This window comes from Cervus canadensis, chromosome 4 (assembly GCF_019320065.1).
Source record: "Cervus canadensis isolate Bull #8, Minnesota chromosome 4, ASM1932006v1, whole genome shotgun sequence".
Taxonomy (NCBI): domain Eukaryota; kingdom Metazoa; phylum Chordata; class Mammalia; order Artiodactyla; family Cervidae; genus Cervus; species Cervus canadensis.
In genome coordinates this window covers 92,006,313-92,012,312 of record NC_057389.1, presented here as the reverse complement: position 1 = coordinate 92,012,312, position 6,000 = coordinate 92,006,313, and the positions used below count along the sequence as shown (strand labels likewise).

At 44.6% G+C, this 6,000-nt stretch overlaps 1 long non-coding RNA gene across 1 annotated transcript; it reads right to left on the bottom strand.

Annotated features, from left to right (window-relative positions):
• Window positions 1-1,276: 1,276 nt before the first annotated feature.
• Window positions 1,277-5,073, bottom strand: LOC122440420. Its single transcript, XR_006269102.1, has 2 exons — window positions 4,653-5,073; window positions 1,277-2,464 (listed from the first exon to the last, which is right to left on the bottom strand). It is a non-coding gene; the product is annotated as an uncharacterized LOC122440420 (long non-coding RNA).
• Between the last annotated feature and the right edge of the window lie 927 nt (window positions 5,074-6,000).

The window sequence follows — 6,000 nt, the reverse complement described above, 5'->3', positions numbered from 1 at the left end:
AGTGTGATTCTTTTAAACTTTTGTGCTCAAATTTCTCACCACTTGGCTTCTGTGACACTGTACTTTTTTTTTATGTTTCTCATCATTTTGTGCTCCTGTTGAGTTTCTATTGGGACTTCTCTTACTTCCCTCTACTCCTTAAATGTCGTTTCTCAGAATTTGCCTTTAACCCATTGTTTTGTTCTACACCAGCGTCTCCAAATATGGTTCCTGCACAAGCCGCGTCAGCATCAACTGGGAACTTGTTAGAAACGTAGTTTCTTGGCATCCAACTACTGAGAGATGTCTAGAAAATCCAACACCCATCTATGATTTAAAAAAAAAAAAAAATGACTAGATATGGGGCCTCCCAGGTGGCACTAGTGGTAATCAGCCCACCTGCCAACACAGGAGATGTAGGCGACGCAGGTTCGATCCCTGGGTGGGGAGATCCCCTGGAGGAGGGCACGGCAACCCACTCCAGTATTCTTGCCTGGAGAGTCCCATGGACAGAACAGCCTGGAGGGCTACAGTCCATGGGGTCAAAAAGAGTCAGGCACGACCAAAGCGACTTGGCACGCACGACCAAAGCGACTTGGCACGCACGAACCAAGGGGGAGCTTCCTGAACTTTAAAGGTTTCCGGCAAAACTTAAAGCATGGATTACAGAAAATCAGACTGAATGGTGGAACATTAGAAACAGTAACGTTACAGTCAGAAATAAGACAACAACGCACATGACTGCCCTTACTCATCAACAGTGTACAGAGAGTCTTACCTGGGACTTCCTGGTGGTCCAGTGGTTAGGAATCCCCTGAGTAATGCAGGGGGTTAGGGTTCGATCCCTGGTTGGGGACTAAGATCCCACATACCAATGAGCAACTAAGCCTGATGGCTGCAGCTATGAAGCCCACGAACTCTAGAACCTGCATGTCACAACTAGAGCGTCCGTGCACTGCAAGTAAAGATCCCAGTGCGGCCACTAAGACCCAAAGCAGACTAATGTGCTTTTTTAAAAAACAAGCAAACAAAAAAGCAGTGCATAAACAAAGCTTTTTTTTTTAATATATTTTTCAATATATTTATTGAAAATAATTTTATCTCTATTAGTCAGGATTCTTGGTTCTAACAGAACCAACAGAAAACCAACTTTGTTTAAGTTAGGCAGAAGCAATGAATTTATGGGCAGGAGACAATAAATTAACAAGTGAGTAGGAAGCTGCAGAAAAGTTCAAGATAAAAACGAACTTTTTTTATGCCACAAAAAAAGCATCAAGAAAAAGAGTGATACATTTGATTGTGTGTAGATTTTTTTTAATTAGTTTTTATTTTTGGCTGTGCTAGTTCTTCTCTGCTGTGGGTGGCCTTTCTCTAGTTGCAACGAGCAGGGCCTACTCTCTAGCTTTGTTGTATGGGCTTCTCATTGCAGTGGCTTCTCTGTTGCGGAGCAGAGGCTCTTGGGTGTACAGGCTTCAGTAGTTGTGGCTCCCCGGCTTCAGAGCACAGGCTCAACACTTGTGGCGCACCGGCTTAGCTGCTCCATGGCATGTGGGATCTTCCCAGATCAGGGATCCAACTGGTGTCACCTGCATTGGCAATGCAGATTCTTAACCACTGGACCACCGGGGAACCCTCTGTGTGTAGATTTACAAAGAGCTTCTATGAATCACTGTGCTGCACACTGAAATTAACATGATGCTATAAATCAAACATACCTCAATTTTTTTTTAATATGTAAAACTTAAGTTTAAAAAAGAACTTGCAGAAACAGCAGGAATAAAAAGGACTTTGGAGGGTCATCTGACAGCATCTAGGAAAGCTGTGCTTACTCCATGACCTAGTGAGTTCCACCTCCTAGCACACCCATCTGGAGAAAGGAGGCATGATTAAGAAAGGGTGTTGCTGCCTTATCTGTAATTCTGAGAAACTAGGAACAACCTAAACATCTGTCAATAGTGAAACAGATAAAACAGAACATCCGGGAGCTGGTGAAAGGAACGTGACATCACAGATAGAGCTTACCGAGAGAGAGGAAAAGCAATATTCTGTATTGCAGAGTAGTACAGGCAACATTATGCCATTTTTGTAAGGAACTACATAAAACATACAACACGGAAGATTGTTAATTTTTTTTTAAAAAAGATTTAGAGGGGCTGGAATGGAGAGGAAGTAAGACTTCAGCTTTATCTGTAAAGTTTTACCTTTTTTAAAAAAGTATTTATTTTTGGCTGTGCTGGGTCTTCGTGGCCATGCATGCTTTTCTCCAGTTGCAGTGCTCAGGCTTCTCATTGCAGGGGCTTCTCTTGCAGCAGAGCAGCAGCTCCAGGGCACACAGGCTTCAGTAGCTGTGGCCCCGGGCTCTGGAGCACAAGCTCAATAGTGTGGCGCACCGGCTTTGCTGCTCCATGGCATCCGGGATTTTCCCAGGTCAAGGATCGAACCCTTGTCTCCCGTGCTGACAGGCGGATTCTTAACCAGGGAAGCCCTGTAATGTTTTAACTTTTTTAAAAAAGGCAGTATTTAGGTATTTACTAAATGAGAATAACGTGGCGCATTGGGCTTGCGCGGTCTGGCTCCCTCACCTCCGTTAAGCTTCTTCTGACATCATGTTCCTCCTCCCTCTCAGAGCTTCACTGAGACTTGCTCCTCAGTGCCACAGGACAGATGGTTCCTCTGTCCAGAATCTCACCCCTCTTTTCCCTCACCTAATTTACAGTCTGAAATTCTGTGAGAAAACAACTTCCTCAAGAATGCTTTCTCAAGGCATCTGACCTAGCTTGAGCTCCAGTCCTTCAGAAAGCTTACCTAAGAAATTAATTACATATACTCAGTGTGATTATTTTATTGTTGTTTAGTAACTAAGTCACGTCCGACTCTTTTTCGACCCCATGGACTGTAACCCGCCAGGCTTCTCTGTCCATGGGATTTCCCAGGCAAGAATACTGGAGTGGGTTGCATTTGCTTCTCCAGGGGATCTTCCTGACCCAGAGATCAAACCCGAGTCTCCTGCATGGCAGGAGGATTCTTTACTGCTGAGGTACCAGGGAAGTTGGATTATTTTATTAGCTCTATGAAAAAGGGCCAGTGTCATGCTTGCTCATTGTGTCTGAATACCTCACTTCATGTCTAGCACAGAGCAGCCATTCAAGAGCTATTTGTTGGAAGCATCAAAGATTGTAGGTTTGAAAAATCTGATTGAGTACTTTCCAAAAACAATTGTTATCTTGAGGTCACAAACCTAACACACTCCGAACCATCGTCACTTCCTTCTGTAACAGCAGATTCCTCTAAGGGCCCCTCCACTTGGCTTCTTAAGCTTCAAAACCACCCCGGAGCATTCCTGATTATTCATCCATCCTATCTAGCTGGTCGATTCACCTGCAGACTCTCCTTTTTTCCCATACCCACCTGCCTGATCCACACCACCAGCCTCTCACCTGGCCACTGTGCCAGCCTGTTCGATCTTTCCCAGGGTACCTCTATCCCCAGCCATTTCCACTCAGCTTCCAGAGCTACCAAATGCAAATTTAATCATGTCTGTCACTCAACACAGTTGTTAATATTGCTTCAGCATCTGGTTTACCTGGAGAGTAACCAATGAACCTGGTTTACTGGGACTAAATGCTCCCTGGGATGCCAGCCTTTCAGCGTTCCAACTGGAAAAGTCCCAGGCAAACTAGGACAAGTTGGTCACCCTACGCCCCCACTAGGCTGTAGTTTCCATGAGGGCAGGGATCTTTTGGGGCTTGTTCACTGTCACAGTCCCAATGCCTGGCAGAGTAAGGCATAAAATCAAGTTGTTTTTAGCAGAGATACAAAGTGAACATAAATACTCACCTTCGGAAGTATCCCCTCAGACCGATCAGAATGACCATCATCAAAAAACCTACAAATAATGAATGGTGGAGAGAGTGTGGAGAAAAGGGAACTCTCTTGCACTATTGGTGGGAATGTAAATTGATAGAGCCACTATGAAGAACAGTATGGAGATTCCTTTATAAACTAGGAATAAAGCCACCATATGACCCAACAATCTCACTGCTGGGCATATACCTTGAGAAAACCATAAGTGAAAAAGACACGTGTCCCAGTGTTCACTGCAGCACTGTTCACAGTAGCCAGGACACGGAAGCAATCTACGTGTTCATCGACAGATGAATGGATAAAAAAGTTTTGGTACACATACACAATAGAATATTACTCAGCCATGAAAAGGAACACATTTGAGTCAGTTCTAGTGAGGTGGATGAACCTAAAGCATGTTATACAAAGTGAAGTCAAGTCAGAAAGAGAAAAACAACCATCATATATTAACACATATATATAGCATCTAGAAAAATGGTACCCATGAAACTATCTGCAGGGCAGAAATAGAGATGCAGACATAAAGAAGAGACTTTGGACAGCAGGGGAAGGAGAGGGTGGGATGAATTGAGAGAAGAGCATTTAAACATACACATTACCATACATAAAACAGGTAGAGCTAATGGGAGAAGTTGCAGGGAGCTCCAAGCAGTACTCTGTGACAACCTCAAGTGGGGTGGGGGAGAGGCTCAAGGAGGGGACCTATGTGTGCTTACGGCTGCCTGATTCATGCTGTTGTATGGCAGAAGTCAACACAATCGTGTAAAGCAATTATTCTCCAATTAAAAATGTTTTTAAAAAATACTCACCTTTGTTGGTCTAGCAGCTCACACAGGGTCTAGCACCAAGTGGGTGTCCAGGTACTGCTTTTCCAGATAGGAAACTGTTTACCTGACTTCCGTTTACCTGATTCCTAAACTGTTTACCCAAACTGCCTTACGCAATCAGCTTGACCTGGCATCAAGACCACGGCTCTAATGTCTCTGAAAGGAAACAGCACTCTGGGGTAGGTTGCGGGGCTTTTGGCAACCACATTACATGTAAATCCCTATTCTAGATTAGGTCGTTGTTTCTGGCTATGCACACTGATCCCACAGGACCTACTTACATATCTATTTATTTATTTACTTGGGCTTCCCTGATGGGTCAAGTGGTAAAGAATCTGTCCGCAATACAGGAGACATAACAGACATGGGTTCAATCCCTGGGTCAGGGAGATCCCCTTGAGAAGAAAATGGCACCCCACTCCAGTATTCTTGTCTGGGAAATCCCATGGACAAAAGAGCCTGGCAGGCTACATATGCCTCCATAAGGTTGCAAAGAATTGGACATGACTGAGCACACATGTGTGCATTTATTTACTTACTTATTTTGACCGAGTTGTGTAGCATGCAGGGTATTAGTTCCCCGCCTAGAGATTGAACCTTGAACCTGTGTCCCCTGCAGTGGAAGTGCAGAGTGAGTCTTAACCACTGGGCCTCAAGGGAGGGGCTGCCATGGGACCTCTGTAACATCCCCTTTGACACACAGGTGGAGCAAGTTGTGGCTGAAAGGGACTGCTTTGGGGTACCGCACAAGTCAAGTCTGCACCCCGCCACTTGGGCAGGTCACTTCTCTGAACCTCTTCTTCTCATCTATAGACTTCCCTGGTGGTCCAGTGTCTAAGACTCCATGCTCCTAATGCAGGGGACCCCGGGTTGGATCCCTGGTCAGGGATCTAAATCCCACATGCCACAATTAAGAGTTCACATGCCTCAACGAAGATCAAAGATCTTCCACAACCAAGATCCGACATGGCCAAATGCATAAAGGTTTTCAAAAAAGAGCTCAGGCTTGCCCTTCTTAGCTCATAGCACCACTGAGGATCAAATAATATGTAGAAATACATTGCAAATGCTAGAAGACTATCTAGATGTGTTTATAATTTCTAGTTTTCCCCATCCACTCAATGCAACCAACTTTTTTTTTTTTTGCCTCACCACATGACTTGTAGACTCTTAGTTCCTGGACCAGGGATGGAGGCTGGGCCCCAGCAGTGAAAGACGTGAGTCCTTAACCACTGGACTGCCAGGGAATTCCCAGATTAATTTTCTAGTTTCATAAAAATCTTAGGACAAGGACCAGAGAAGTGGGCAACTAAAGACAACAACTAAGACA